The sequence below is a fragment of the Zalophus californianus genome, chromosome 9, assembly GCF_009762305.2.
Source record: "Zalophus californianus isolate mZalCal1 chromosome 9, mZalCal1.pri.v2, whole genome shotgun sequence".
Lineage (NCBI taxonomy): Eukaryota > Metazoa > Chordata > Mammalia > Carnivora > Otariidae > Zalophus > Zalophus californianus.
The window spans coordinates 33,335,669-33,350,828 of record NC_045603.1 but is presented as its reverse complement, the minus strand read 5'-3'; the positions used below and the strand labels follow the sequence as shown (position 1 = coordinate 33,350,828).

The window sequence follows — 15,160 nt, the reverse complement described above, 5'->3', positions numbered from 1 at the left end:
TTTGCTACCTGAGTTGATTATTAGTCACAAGTCCTTAAGAGCAAGTTGTTCTTTGGCTAGAGGAGATTTGTAGAATTTTTTTTCATGCTAAAATTTACACGAGAGGATGGGAACTCTTTAGATAAGATGGAAGAAATATTACAGAACAAAAATATAAAAGTGGAGGGGTGCCTGGGTGGCTCAGTTGGTTAGGTGTCTGGCTCTTGATTTCAACTCAGGTCATGATCTCAGGGTCGTGAGATCAAACCCCTTGGCAGGCTCCTCCCTTAAAGGGGAGTCTCCTTGAGATCTCCTCTGGCCCTCCCCACCTGGCGCTCTCTCTCTCTCTCTCTCTCTCTCTCAAATAAATAAATACATCTCTAATAATAAAATATAAAACTGTTAAAGGGAAATCAAGACTAAAACTAAGAGCATAACATGAAAACCAAGAGAGCAATGAAAGTTTTACTTCAGTTTGGAGGCTGAGTACCATGAAGAGATAAGGAAAGCAAAAGGATAAATAAAGCAGAAAAAGTACTGAAATAGAGAGGAAACTGAGTTTAACCTAGTCTGTGTCCAACTAATTGGGTGAACAGAGGTAAAAACAACTGCTCACCAGTAAACTAAGAAACCTAAACTAGTTGTTTTCTAATTGTCCTATTTTCATTAGGATCTATCCACCAACATGGCAAGACACAGAAATTTATGTTAGTTCAGGTAATGGATTAAAAAAAAAACCCAAAAAATGAAACAAACAAACAAAAAACCCAAAGAAGTAGTAGAAACATGAAAAGCTTCATCATTGAATCTCATGAGAAAATGAAATATCACTCTTGCACCATTCAAAATACAACAGGAACTCTAGTAGTCCAAGCATGCTGTTGACCTTCAAACATACTAGTGGGTTGCTAAGTGTATGAGTTAGAGTCTCACTATATGCTCTGTGCCTTCTTGTTTTACCTTTGAGTCTGATTAACAACAAAATTCTCCACGTCTTTTTTTTTATAGCTGGGGAACTCTCTTAATTATGTCTTCTGCTCTCTTTATGGGTTCAGTCTCCTCATTTTTATTTATTTTTGTTTTTAGTAATACTTCCTACTATGCCTCCCCCTTTTTCTAGCCTCTTAGATAGCCTCCCTTTGTTTTGGTCTTCCTTGCTTTCAAAATCGAAAGAAGAGCTGACTTGGAGGATGGGTCCTGGGACTCACTATAAAGTACACCTGTTGGATTCTGATATTACTCACAGATCAGTGGGTCAGCTTATGGGTGTCAGTTCTTATTGTGGCCAAGGTGGAGAGGCCATGTGCTATAGAGCATGACAAACAAAATGTGTAAACTTTTTAACAGAGACTTGATAATTCCATGCAACATGAGGTTTATAAGAAAAGTGCACTTATGACAAGAACATCATATGACCTGTCCAATATGGGCCCCTTTGATTTTATTAAAAATGAAATTACCGTGTTTTAGACATTCGTTATTTTTATATTATTATATTATATTATATTATATTTTTACATTATATTAAATGCTTCAAATATATAATCTGTAATTATCTGTAATTTTCATGGTAAATCCTATGTTAGTTTATTTTATTTATGCCATACTAGAAATATAGAAATGGTTTTATGTTGGTTCTTTTAGGTGCCTAAGGCAAAAGAACTGTTATTAGACAAAGCTAAGATTGGAACCCTTATCTCTCTGACCCTAAAGACCTACTTTTCCACTTCTCTCTTTCCCACCTGCCTCCATCTTCCCCTTCCTTTATCATGGTTTCAAAGACACTAGTAGAAGTTAGGAAGTCTATTATCTACCCTAAGGGAATATTGTGATATTTGGTGACAAGAAAGCTACTGAGATTGATGAAGGTAGTTGGGAATAAGCAGACTTTATAAATCATCTTTGCGCCCACTCCAGGAGATAGCGGATAACCTCCCAGAATTCATCCATTTTACTGTTTGTTAACACTCCTGTTTTATGAAGAAAATGATACAACTAGAAAAAATCAGAAATGTCCATGGTAGCAATCTTAAAGATGTGGGGAATAGGTGACATTTCGGTAACATTTTGTAGATACCAGTAGACAATGGAAAGTAAGATATAAATTTAGCATGGATCTGCCAAATTTCAAAGACATTTGAAGCAAGTTAATATATTTACCCCCAATATATAATATAAATAAAGGAGAGAAGGCTAAGAATGGCAACTTAGAGTTAACTGTATTTAGTGAGTAAGGAAGAGGTGCCATAGATAGAGAATAAAGTGACGCAGGAATGGGAAAAGTGGAAGTAGCATATTTTCAGGAACAACTGTTAATCAAGTCAAATACTTCGAATTTGGGGTAAAACTAAGTTTGGTCTAATGAGACAAATATATCTTGCATTTAAATATTTTTTTTAAAATCAAAAGTAAAATAGGCTAGAAGAATGTTTATTTTTTAGTTTGTGTGAAAATAAAATGCTAAAATTTCAATTGATTATAAAAAGCATTAACAGTTGTTTTAAAAAAGGTAAATAAAACTCTCGCTAGTGTTAATTAATTCAGTCACTATAAATAATAGCCCTGATATTCTCAGTGATGATCAAAGTCACTTTAGAATAATATATACGAAGTCTATTATTTCAAAAAGGAATGTAAACAAGATGTCAAAATTTCAGGATAGAATGACATTAGAATGAAAATTAAAGAAATTAAGGATGTTTACTGAGGGAAAGAAGACATAATAAGTGATATGATGAAAGGATAGAGCAATGGTTTTCTAACATGGCGTTTATTCAGTAATCATTTACCGAATACCTACTGTGTGAACAAGACTGCCAAAATCTTGTCCTCAAGAATCTGTATTCTTGTAGAGTGATTCATAACATAAACACATTAACAATAGCAAAAAAAAAAAAAAAGAAGCAATGTAGTAATGCATGTTATCAAAGACAACAGGGCAATGAGAAAATGAGTGACTAGGGTGTATGTTACATTGATACTGTACTTAAAGCAGACCTTTCAGAGGAGGTAATCTTTTGGATAACACTAAAACAATGAGAAGATACTATATTAGTTCTCGAGGGCTTCCAAGACTATTTGGCTAAAACAGCAGAATTGTATTTCCTCACTGTTCTAGAAGCTGGAAGTCCAAGATTAAGGTGTGGGCAGGGTTGGTTTCTCCTGAGGCCTCTCTTTTTGGCTTGTAGATGGCTGTCTTCTTCCTGTGTCCTCACATGGTCTTCCTTCCAGAGGAGTTTGTGCCAAATTTTCTCTTCTTATAAGGACACCAGTTACAATGGATAAAGCCTATCCTAATGATCTCATATAATCGTAATTACCCCTTTAAGGGCCCGATTTCCAAGGATTAGAGCTTCAATGAAGGAATTTTAAGAGCACACACTTCAACCCATAACAGTAGCCATATGAAGACCTGGGAAATAATATTCCAAGCAGTGAGAACGTCTCTGAGAAAGGAATATGTTTAACATGTCAAAGGAATAGCAAGAAGGATCTTGTGACCAGAGCATAGCAGGAAGAATGGCAGATAATGAGATTGAATTGGTAGCCAGAGATCAAGTCACATAGGGCTTTAGAGGGCGTGGTAAGGAGCTAAGCATTTCACTTTATTTAGAGTGGGAAGCAAGCATAGGGGTTAGAAGACTTACATAATCTGAATTATGCATTAATGGGCCCTTCGGTTTCTCTGTGGATGGTGGAGTATGGGCAACAAAATGAGCAAGGAGATTGTTTAGAAGCTGCTACCCTAAGTAGCCCAGACAAAAGAAGATGTTGTCATAGACTAAGAAGCTGCCAACTTCCTGAGAAGTGGTAATATTATGATTTAAAAAAATTTAGCCGATGAGGCAGAGGATAGATTAAATTTTGGATAAGAAGGAAGTGGAGGAATTAAAAGCTGTCATTCAGTTTTGCCTCAGCTTTTAAATTAGAGACAGAAGAGACATTCTGGATTACTATAGGTTACAGTTTACATATCAGTCCTTATTAAGTAAACTGTATAAACATTGATTTAATAAGTTTAAGAAAAGTTTTCAACTGGAATTGTCCAACAATACAATGGGTTGTCTTATGAGGAAACAAGTATCCATCACTTGAATTGAACAAATTGAGCAAGGTGGGAGATTAGAAGGAAGCTAATCCTTTCTGATTTTAAGACTGAAATAAATCTTTCTAGGAATAATGTTAGCAATGACTTACAAGCTCATGGGTATAAATAGTTATTGTGATTTAACTATCATAAATTACTGATACCAGTTCTTTGGGGAACAAATTCCAATGAATAAATATAATCAAGGCAACTGAGTGTCAGAAGATCAAAATTTTAATTTCTAAAATATATCATGGAAACAGTTTCAATTAAACCATTATGAAATCAATTTGTATTTTCTATTAGTGTAAAAAAAGTAAGCTTATTTATCAAAGTAATATTAATGGTATATTATTGAGAACTCAGAAGTTCTATATATCATAATCTTACTTTAATCATTATTAAAAATTTTCATCATGCTGTGCATCTGGCACCATTAACTAATGAAGTTGGCTGAGATAATCAGGTTTCATTGTGGCCCCAGAGTGGAATGTTCAAGTTCTGTCAGTACTTGAAACACAAGACTGATGGCACTGCTTGGGGCAACCATCATAAAATCGTGTATTATAACCACAGTGGAGTCTCTTTATCAAGCAAAATAGAAATACAGGATATCCTACAAACAACATCAGGGAGTATTTAAACAGTTTGTTTGTCTCTGGGGCATAAAAACAGAAACAAAAATATAATTTTTGACTGTCTTTTCAGCTTGCATTCTATTTGGTTCATCAGAAGGTCCCTGTGAAACAACCCTGGTTACCTAGTGTAGCAACAAACTTAATAATGCACCTTTGTAATGGATTTTCCTCCTCTGTCTTGTTCTTTCTAGTTCTTCTCTTCTGTTCCTTTGGATCAATTCTTAAGTTAATGGTCCACAAACACTTGCTTTTCAATGGTGGTGGGTGGAGAGATGCAAACTCAGTCTAAGAGTTATTGTACTGGAACTGACCATTGAAATCAAATACTCAGAATGGGATTCTGGAACAGAATTACTCACCAGCCAGGCAGCAATGTGGACCCCACTGCTTATGGTAAGTGAAGGGGTATTAACCCCTTCAACAATAGCATCCCATTTACTAAAAAAGCAAAAGATAGATAGGGATAGAGTATAGATGCTGTGTGACAGACATGTAGACAAGTTAGACTGGATTTATTATATGAAATTGGAAAACTACTTCCCCAAAGGGCTCAAAGAAAGCTCCTTTCAGCATAACAATAAGGAAAGTATAGGTGATGAGAATCAGGCATCGTTGAGCAGCTCAGTATGTCTGATTTTTTTTTTTTTTAAGATTTTATTCACTTATTTGACAGAGAGAGACACAGCGAGAGAGGGAACACAAGCAGGGGGAGTGGGAGAGGGAGAAGCAGGCTTCCCGCGGAGCAGGGAGCCCAACGCGGGGCTCGATCCCAGGGCCCTGGGATCATGACCCGAGCCGAAGGCAGATGCTTAATGACTGAGCCACCCAGGCACCCCCAGGATGTCTGATTTCTAAAAACCAGGGTTAAGAACATATTTCCCTAGTATCAATGGGATTGATAGGATATCAGAATGGCAATGATCATATGGTACTACTTATCCATCAAAGATAAGGTGGACTTCATCACTGTAACGGACATCATGGTCAGAATGGCAGTCAAAGTGCCTTGAACTATAGGAACCTGTGGTGATGGTTGGTCAGTCATAATGATCCTAGTGGGGAGAGAGATGAACAGCTGTCTAGAGTGGTTTTGAATTATATAACTAGGAAAAATCATAAACTGGCAATGGAGGGCAAATTTCATCTACCAAAATGGAAATTTGTAATTCCTTACCAGTTTCTACATCTAACAAGTTCAGGTAAGTAGAACCTAGTGAGTAAAGGAAAGCCTGAAAAGCTATCACCAGTATACACGATCAATATTTTTCAATCACTTCCCAAAGAGTTCTAGTGCCATTTCCTAATGTTACTGTGCCAAGGAAAATGCATAGATCTTTAAGGACTTTAAAAGGCATGTTTGTGTAGACATGATTTCTGAGAAGTTGCCAATGGCCTGTCCTCTTGGTTCAAGATACGGCAAGGAAGGAGACTAGAATTTGATAGATGAAAAAGTCTGGGAAGGTGACACCAGAGTAGGCACAGAGTCCATGGATCTTTGTGTGGGTCTTATGTTAGTGCCCGTCAGAGAGAATCTGCCTCAGAAGAGTTGCTCAGGAAGTATGTGGGCAAGATAAACACATTCCATGACTATCAGCCAACCTTTCTCCCTGACACCATAGTGCTTTTCCAATAGGGCCCATGAAAGACTTAGCCATAGAGACAGGAGTGTGTGTGAGAGAAACACAGTATCAAAGCCTGCTCAACAAGATGTGCCTTCTCACCAAGACACTGTTAATGCTGAATGCCAACAGTGAGCCATTTTTTTATCATGAAAAAAAAAGATATATGATATTTATAGACCAGGGGCTCATGACATTAAAGTTAGACACACTTCTATAACAGATTGTTTAAAAGATGGTTTATACAGACTTTGAAAATAAGTAAAGATCACTCACGATATTTTATGGGCCATAAAAATGAAATCATACCAAATAAAATGCAGTCCATTTATTTTGGTAAAATTACCAAAACAGTAGAGGACTGGAAAGCAATATAATTGTGTTATATGCCTCTACAAGGAATATTTCTACCTGTTTCCTTAAGATCCTAAGTGGTAATTTTGTAGTCACAAAAGGGTATATGATTTCAATACATGAGCCATTTTTAGTGACAAAACTGGACTCATCATATCCTGGGACATGACTTTGAAAAATGTGGTAATTATGAAATAAGAAGTCTACACTAACAATAGGACCCAAAAAAAGGCCAATTTACATGATGAAAAGGAATTAATTGTATAGTTTTGCTTTCTTTGAGTGACATAGATGAAACTTGAAAAGAAATTTAAAAACGTAAATAAAAATGAACTTTAAAATTATAATTATTTCTTGGGGCACCTGGGTGGCTCAAGTTGGTTAGGCATCCAGTTCTTAATTTTAGCTCAGGTCATTATCTCAGAGTTGTGAGATCAAGCCCCACATCAGGCTCTGCATTGGGCATGGAGCCTGCTTAAGATTCTCTCTCTCCCTCTCCCACCACCACTACCCCTCCCCTGCACTCGCTCGTAGCTTTCTTTCTCTAAATATATATATATATATTTTTCTTAATAAAATAATGAAACTGGAAAAAAAAAACCTCATTTTTTTCCCCCTATACCAGTGTTGCTTAATAGGAGTTGGAGATGTGGATTAGGTACCCAGAGGAAAAGATCCACTTTCCAGAGCAAAATTACTAAAGCATGAGATATTAGCTATGCTGTATTTATTAACATATATTACTAAAATGCATTGAACAGGATTTACTGTAAACCACCTTCTAAGAGTATTAACAAACTCTCATTTTCATTAAGCATTCCTGTAATAATGTGTTAGGATGGGAAAAATTATGTTCTAGGGAAATATCAAAAAGCAATGTCATTTGAATAATATCACTATAGTAATATTATTTCTATTTGTCTGTATCTAATGATTCTGACTGCTCAAAATTATTCAAATGCACAGGGACTTTGAGTCTGTTTTGTCTATGTTTTATTTTATCATGCAAATAATCAATACAAGCCCTACCTCATGGACTCAGACTTTCAACTAAATATATGTTATCTTTACAGTGCTTTGGTGATGTAGTTGGTTTCAGCTCAGGTCATGATCTCAGGGTCGTGAGATTGAGCCCCGTGTCAGGCTCCGTGCTCAGCACGGAGTCTGCTTAAGATTCTCTCTCCCTTTCCCTCTGCCCCTCCCGCCCTTATTCAATAAAATAAATAAATAAATTTTTTAAAAATAATAAATAAATAAATATATGTTATCTTTATAGAAAAAGAAGCAGGTAAGAGATAATCAACTACATATATGTAACAAAGTGAAATTATTAAAAGTAGGTCACATTTTAACATTTGTATATATGAGCAATTGATCCTACTTAATTAATGGAGCCATCTATAACCTTGGAACAGAATTTCCCTCAAGGGTTATACAAATCATTAATCTTCATAATATCTTACAATTGTGATTATAAACATCATGTTTAAAAATGAATAATGCATTGGGGCATGCAAGACACTGATACAAATATGTTCTTTTTAAATTCTTTGTTGTTTAATTTTATTGAAATCGCTCAGAAACAATTTAAAAATTGGCAAAATAGCTACAGGTTTAAAGCTATAGTTACTATTATAATTATAAAATGTTGGGATACCATGTCATTGTTCATAGCTATTAGAAAATCAATAGATATTTCCCAAAAGGCAATATAATTGTTGTAACTTGAAAACTCAAGTTTATAAGTTATAAATCATAAAGACTTAAGTAAATGCATTTATTTTTAAACGAATGCTTTTTGTTAGCAAAAATACACATTTTACTGTTTTTTTCATGCAAAAATAATGAAAAATTCAGGGATTTAATCAGGGACTTATAGGAACATGATCACTTTTTTTCTTTTTGTCCTTTTTTCTTTCAACATCCTAAGTAAAATGTGAAGTTTAGTAAACTTTTGTAATTGTTATTATCTTCTATTTTCTATAATTTTTATGTGGCACCTTTATATTTTTCTTACGTCTTTTTCTTTTCTTTTTTTTATAATTACAGCTGTGCAAGAAGTTATTACAAATGAAATGTTTAAAATTTGTATGGCACTTTTTTGTCTTATTTGAGTTATAACTAATTAAATAAGTAATTAATTCATAACATCTCTAAAGCAATGCACAAGCATTTCATCTGAGTATACTACAGAAATATAAACACTGCAAGATGACCTCATCAGATGGAAGTGGTTCCATTAAGCTTGCAATTAATCTGCTAGATGCTATAAAGTGTGTAAAAGAGGAATAAACAAAACAAGAAACAGGGAAGACAAACAGTTGAAAGTTCTTTTAGCGTGTGTGTGTGTATGTGCATGCAAATTTGCACATAATGACAGTACTCTTATTTACAAATACTTTTCTTCATTATAGTTGTAGTATTAGGACAGTTAATATATGTCTGATTATTTAAAAAGTAACTGGTCGCCCAATACACCAATCCTGAGCAGGACATAGGTAATACCATTCTGAAAAGAAAGTCAATCTTTAACTTACATCTTTCATACAGTAATATATGCCTAAAGATATCTATTGTCCTTAGCACTCTCTAAATATTGCTGTATGTAATTGAATTTTGATACTATTCAATAAATGGAAAACCCTGATTTTCCAGTACTGATGTCTTAAAGTACCTGAAGCAATGGCAAAATACCTTGACATGATCGTGAAATGTTCAAAAAGAAATGAAGCAATGATTTCAACTAGCTATATTTTATGTTATCACTTTGTCAGGAGGGAAATATGGTGACTGTGAAACTTTCAGATAAAACCAGACATAATATAGCATCAAAAATTGTATAATTTGTGTCAACACAAATACATTTTATTTCTTACATATTTTAAGCCCATTGCATGAAGTATGTGAGATTCATAATGATTTGATAGCTGTATTAAAATATAATTTGGAAAAATGTGCCCGGTAAGATCTCACTGTTGTTGCTTATATCTGGATAAGTCAGTATTGTGGTATGCTTAAGTCATTCATTCTACACATATTTAATGACAATATCTCTCTATGCTAAGTTCATTATATGTGCTGAATAAAGGCAAAGTATGGGTCCTCAGAGTAATTCTTTGTTAAATTATATTATCTTTGTTATCTTATTAAATCTTTGAGGCATGTAAGAAATTTTGAAATATCTTGATCAGTTTATTTAAAAAATGCAGAGGAAGGGTTAGTATCCAAAATCTATAAAGAACTTATCAAACTCAACACCCAAAAAACAAATAATCTAGTTAAGAAATGAGCAGAAGACATGAACAGACATTTTTCGAAAGAAGACATACAGATGGCTAATAGACACATGAAAAGATGCTCAACATCACTCATCATCAGGGAAATACAAATCAAAATTACAATGAGATATCACTTCACACCTGTGAGAATGGCTAAAATTAACAGCACATGAAACAACAGATGTTGGCAAGGATGCAGAGAAAGGGGACCTTGCACTGTTGGTGGGAATGCAAACGGGTACAGCCACTCTGGAAAACAGTATGGAGGTTCCTCAGAAAATTAAAAATAGAATGAACCTATGACCCAACAATTGCACTACTAGGTATTTACACAAAGGATACAAAAATACTGATTCAAAGGGGCACGTGTACCCCAATGTTTATAGCAGCATTATCAACAATAACCAACCTATGGAAAGAGCCCAGATTTCCATTGAATGGATAAAGAAGTTATGGTATATATACACAATGGGATATTACTCAGCCATAAAAAAGAATGAAATCTTGCCATTTGCAAGGACATGGATGGAGCTAGGGTGTATTATGTTAAGCGAAATAAGTCAGTCAAAGAAAGAAAAGTCAAAGAAATATGATTTCACTTATATGTGGAATTTAAGAAACAAGACAGATGAACATAGGGGAAGGGGGAAAAAAAGAAAGAAAGGGAAGCAAACCATAAGAGACTCTTACCTATAGAGAATAAACTGAGGGTTGATGGAGGGAGGTGGGCGTGGGATGGGGTAAATGGGTGATGGATATTAAGGTGGCACTGGATGTTGTATGTAAGTGATGAATCACTAAATTCTACTCCTGGACCCAATATTACCCTATATGTTAAATAACTAGAATTTGAATAAAAACCTGAAATAAAAAAATGCAGAGGAAGGATTATTGAACTACCTAATACAAAATTACCTGGAAGTCCCTGCATAGGTGCATTTTACTTATATAATACAATAATGAACAGAGAGAAAGTGAAGGAAAAGTCCATTATTATCCTTAAATTCCACTTTGAGTCCCTCCCAAACTTATTTTCTATAACTCCACAGATAGAAAGGCTAGAACCACATTAAAATGCGCCAAAAGAAACTGAGTGTAAGCCTTTTTACAGGTCTTGGAGATCTGATAGTGATTAAAGAATTATTCAAGGATCATTTGACTATACATTCGTTGCATTGTGAGCTGATTTAAAAATATAACCTGGGAATTACATGTAATCTCACTGTGTTACTGTGTATCTCCTGTTCTCAAAAATAGATTTGTATTCTCTGCATCTCATTAGTCTATGATGTACCCTTAAATTTAATCATGAAATGTAAAAATATCAGTTGTGATTATTTACTAGTATTTTCACTGCTAAAATTTCGAGTGCTGTGCTAAGTGCAGAAAAGATCAAGAAAGTACAGAATAATGGAAAATCTATACACTATATTTATAGTGTATAAATATACACTGTAATTTAATGAAAGATATATTTCACATCCTAGAAATTTTGATAGAAGTAAAAGTAATAAAATAAGTGTGAAATATAATGAGTTTTAAAAAATAATTTCTGATCTCAGGAGGCAACAGAATCATTAAGAAATACAGAAATCATTTTTCTGTATATGCACACAAAACAATCCTAATTTGAAGGAGGAGTTCTAAGGGCCAGTGGAACAGATGTGGCTTATAAAATCTGGGCTGCATATTACTTTATTCATTACTTTTTGAAAATAAGACCTCTGTGGTCTTATAGTAGATACACTATTCAGAAAGCTGGAAGAGGGTGCTTTGGGCACTAGGATGGAATTTTGGAAGACTTACAGTTTCTACCTGGCATAGAGACAAGGTCATATAGCAAATTTGGTATATTCCATTTAGTGCCACATCTTTACCGGACATGGAGAAGACATAATACCAAAAGAAAATTCCCTTTAAACATGACAGCATTATCCCTTGGACCAAGATTTCTTCTTAGTTTTTGGAAAAATTTGTATTCTCTCTAAAAACTGGGGAAAGATGATAACCATATTTCATATACTTGAAGAGATTTCTACAAAAGGGAGTACAGATGTGATCAGAATGACAAATGGACTTAACACCCCCCACAACTCCCTGTTTGTATATGACAGTTGTTCTTACTGAGAATGTGGGCTAAATTCTAACTAAAACTCATAAACTGCCTTACTTGGAGGACTGAAGGCTGGGTATGTGTGTATGAGAAGCTTTGTGGGAACATGATGTTGAAGGACAAATTTGAATCTTACCTGCATCTCTGGAACAGACATCAGATATTGGAGACCATACCAAACAGGATTCTTGCTATGTACACTAGATACAGACAACTGCACCTATCAAAGATAAACAGCATTTTGTTTGTGGTAGTTCTAGGCTGTCATGTCTTACCCAGGGAAGAATTTTAGAGCAAAAAGCAAAGGCTCCCTGTTTGTAGTGCCTTTGGGTCTCATTCATTCTCACATTGCTGTATCTCTGAATTGATGAGGTTCAAACAGTAAAGTAACCATTCTCACTTTTCTTAACCCATATAATGGGTTATAGAACATCTTAATACATGAGATTACTTAATAGACAAGGATAAAGATAAACGACAGAAAAGAATAAGCAAACAAGGTAAAATTACGAGATACGTAACAATAAGGGGACTACCATGTGGAAGAATAGATTCTTTCCTATGGGATAGAATTATTTCAAGGAATAAGAAGGCATTTTAGACAACAGCTAACTGTTTTTGAAAACATGATTGGAAAGGACATTTCACCAAGAAACTTCCAGTACATTTCAAGTGATGAGCTAGAATCCTGAAATAGGAAAGACTTCATAGAGACAGAAAAATGATGTTAAATTAAAATAATAATAATTCGAAATAAAGGCAATGAATGACAGTTGCACAAATTTAAAAAGAAGTGGAATATGTGTCTCAAAATTTCTATTGGAAATCAGAAAACTTATTTAGTTATTCATTCAAAGAGAATAAATTCTGTATAATAATAATTGGAAATAAAATAAAGCTAAAAAATAGGAAGTTTTAAATAAGACAGAAGACTGGGCCCCTGGGTGGCTCAGTTGGTTAAGCGGACTGCCTTCAGCTCAGGTCATGATCCTGGAGTCCCGGGATCGAGTCCCACATCGGGCTCCCTGCTCAGTGGGGAGTCTGCTTCTCCCTCTGACCCTCCCCCCTCTCATGCTCTCTCTCTCTCTCTCTCTCAAATAAATAAATAAATAAATAATCTTTATAAATAAATAAATAAATAAATAAGACAGAAGATTAAATCTATTAGTTATGACTATACAAGAATCAGGTAAAATTACCTATGAAAGACAAAGATTTCCAGATTAGATTACAAAGTAAAATAAGTATATGGTATTTATTAGAGACAAAGTGGAATAATAAGTTTAAAAATGAACTTTAAACAAATCTTTTTCATTTTTTTATATTTTTGTAAAGAGTTTTATTTATTTATTTGACAGAGAGTGAGCACAAGCAGGGAGAGGGGCAGCCAGAGGGAGAGGGAGAAGCAGGCTCCCCACTGAGTAGAGAGCCCGACATGGGGCTCAATCCCAGGACCTTCGGATCATGACCTGAGCAGAAGCCAGACGCTTGACCAACTGAGCCACCCAGGCGCCCCTAAACAAATCTTTTTAAAAATGTTTTATTTATTTATTTATTTATTTATTTGGGAGAGAGACAGAGACAGAGACAGAGAAAGGGAGCATGGGAAGAGCAGAGAGAGGACAAGCAGAATCCATGCTGAAAACAGAGCCTGATGTGGGGCTCCATCCCAGGACCCGAATATCACGACCTGCACTGAATGAATACTAGAGTCAGACACTTAACCCACTGAGTCACCCAGGTGCCCCAACAAATCTTTTTAAAAAATTCCCTTATGTAAGTCAGTATTAATATTTAATATCAAATAAAGAATAATTTAGGAAAAGTAAATAAAATGAGGTGCCTTCCAAGTTTAATAAAGAAAAAAATGCATGAGAGCTATAACAAATTATAAAGCAGTAGTGCAAAACAGATAATAGAAAGAAACTTTAACCAAAGCAAGTGTAATGGAGAACTCTAGTTCACAATTTATCAATTCTTGACAGATTAAAGAAGAGTACAGAGAATTTGAATTATATAATTACTAAAAGACATTTAATATATGTATTAAATTTGGTGTGCTATACACCTAGAAGAAACATTTTTTTTCAAAATCCACAAAACATTTTCAAAAATTGATACCAATTCAAATGTAGAAATAATATATCACAGTTTCTGACACTGTGATAAAGCTGGATAATAACACAATTTTAAATGATCAAAACAAAACAGCAAATACTGGTAATATGCTGTATATATGTATAAATGTATATCAATTCATATATATATATGTGTATATATATATATATACACATATATATATATATCAGTATCTGAAATAACTCAAAGAGAATCTCAAAGGTACAATTGCAGATTACAGAGAGTCTCCAACTTACAATGGTTCAACTTATGGTCTTTGATTTTATGATGGTGCAAAAGCAATTTGCATTCAGTAGAAACTGTAATTTGGATTTTCAATTTTGGTCTTTTCCCAGGCTAGCAATATGCATCTCATGATGCTGGCTGTGGCAGCGAGCCTCGGGTCCCAGTCAGCTACGTGATCATGAGGGTCAACAACCTATGTACTTACAACTACTCTGTACCCATATAACTGTTCTGTTGTTCATTTTCAATACAGTATTAAATAAATTACATGAGATATTGAACACTTTAAAACAGGCTTTGTTCTAGATAATTCTGCTCAACTGTAGGCCAGTGTGAAAAGATTATGTTCAAGATAGGTTAGGCTAAGTTATGATGTTTGGTAGATTAGGTGTCTTAAATGCATTTTTGGTTTAGGATATTTTCAACTTATGATGACTTTATTGAGACCCATTGTAAATTGAGGAAGATCTGAGCTTAGAAATAATGACAAAGAGAAACATATCAAAACATATAGAGCTGTACTGAAAGAATAAGAATGAAAATTCAATTTAATAAGCTTAAGTCCAAACCAACACAACGTTTTATTTAAAATATGAACCGGAGTTTCATGCCTCTGCAGCGTGTTACAAAGGAAGGAATGTAATGCAACTTTGGAGTGTAAGAAAGGAATGCAAAGAACTTTGAATGTGGTTGATTGTGTATGAAACCAATCAAAAGCGAGTAGATCA

General features: G+C 34.5%; 1 protein-coding gene across 3 annotated transcripts in view; it reads right to left on the bottom strand.

Annotated features, from left to right (window-relative positions):
- MGAT4C (MGAT4 family member C) overlaps positions 1 to 15,160 on the bottom strand; it is a 1,006,121-nt gene that overhangs the window by 111,980 nt on the left and 878,981 nt on the right. For all 3 annotated transcript variants that reach the window (XM_035721958.1, XM_035721959.1, XM_035721960.1), the window contains one exon: positions 12,205 to 12,288. The gene's annotated coding sequence lies outside the window, so the exon portion shown is untranslated. The remainder of the gene's footprint in view (positions 1 to 12,204; positions 12,289 to 15,160) is intronic.